This window comes from Corvus kubaryi, unplaced genomic scaffold (genome assembly GCF_017639235.1).
Source record: "Corvus kubaryi isolate FWS band 111438036 unplaced genomic scaffold, C.kubaryi_AGA036_p1.0 37392, whole genome shotgun sequence".
NCBI lineage: Eukaryota > Metazoa > Chordata > Aves > Passeriformes > Corvidae > Corvus > Corvus kubaryi.
In genome coordinates, this window is record NW_024581131.1 from 12,139,506 (window position 1) to 12,140,942 (window position 1,437).

The window sequence follows — 1,437 nt, forward strand, 5'->3', positions numbered from 1 at the left end:
TTTCTTTAATAATGAAAGGAATTATAGCAGAGTTATTTGTAAAAGCAGAAGCAATGTTGGCCACTTATTTGCTTTTGCACTTCAGACTTTTCTGAAGTTTTTGACGACTTGTAGTGGAAAACTAGTAGGAAAAATAAATAAGATTAATACTATAAAATCAAGAAACCTTTTCATGCTCACTCTTTCTGAAGTATTTACTCCACTGACTTTCAGGCCTAGACATTAAGATCCTGTACTTTGGGATAGAAGGAGTATGTGTGTATATATGTACACATGTATACTGAAACATACAGCTTTCAGCTATATTGTTTCAGTATACAAATACACACAGAGAACTGCGAAGTGCTAATACAAGATCGCAGATAAGTACAAGGACATTCTGAACAGAGGGTTGTTTCCCACATCCATGTACACACAGCATGTGCATCACACTGTACCATGCGTGCGTTGAGGGCGCAAGGACAGCAGGTACTGCCCCGAGGAAGTGACAGTCTTTGAACAAACAATTTTACAGCTGATGTCTTTGCCCATAGGCTTCTGGTACAACCGGCACCACTGCACTGTAATTCCTGCCTCTTGTACCCTCCACCAAGAGTTTCTGAAAGCAGAGGATCACAGCCTGGTCTTTGCATCAAGAACACAGTGCGCGCACTACCTGCACACACGTGTGAAAGACCTGAGCATACATCAAACACTAACTCGCCTAGAGGTAAATCGCCACAGCCTTACCAGTAACAGGATCCACGACCAAAGCACTTAATTGTGCCGAAATACAGGAAAGGTCTCCGTGGGAAAAGCCCCAGGCAACAACCGATGGCTCTGTACCCGTGTCAGACAAGCACTTCCTCGAGCTACCAGGCGGCCCTAGAGCGTGAGGTCCGTCCGCAAAGCCCACGTTTCCCATGTATTTCACCCTGCCAAAACCAGGCGTCCCCTCGGGCGTCCGCAGTTCCCGGGACAAGGAAAGTTGGAGGCCGCTCCCCGCGCCCTGCGGCCGCGGCGCACGGGACCGTGGCAGCCGCGCTCCGCGCTGCGGGAACCCCGCTGCCCACGCCGCGCCCGGGGCAACGCTGCCGCCCCGGGCTCGCACGCATCTCCCTCCCGGGCCCGGCCCGGCCCCGCCGCCGACGGTGATGCCCCGGCCGCCCGCCCGCCGAGCCCGGCCTCCCCTTCCTCCGCCGCGCTCTCCGGCCGCCCCAGGCCCCACCAGCGACCGTCAGGTGAGGGAGCCCACGGGGACCCCGGCACACGGCGGGGACCGGCCCCCTCCCCGCCATCACCACCCTGGCGGCGGCGGCAGCGGTTGCTGAGCAGCGCCCGAGTCGCAAAAGCGGCGCCGCCAGGCCCGGGGGAGGGATGGGGAGCGATGGCCGGAGCAGCCCCGTCTCGCCTCGGTACCCGCTTCCCCGCCGCCGCGGCTGCCGCTCAGCCCCCGCA

General features: G+C 57.3%; 1 long non-coding RNA gene across 1 annotated transcript in view; it reads left to right on the forward strand.

Annotated features, from left to right (window-relative positions):
• The first annotated feature begins 1,148 nt into the window (after nt 1-1,148).
• Nucleotides 1,149-1,437, forward strand: part of LOC121669586 — a 29,603-nt gene continuing 29,314 nt past the window's right edge. The window contains exon 1 of the long non-coding RNA XR_006017811.1: nt 1,149-1,220. This is a non-coding gene — a long non-coding RNA (uncharacterized LOC121669586). The remainder of the gene's footprint in view (nt 1,221-1,437) is intronic.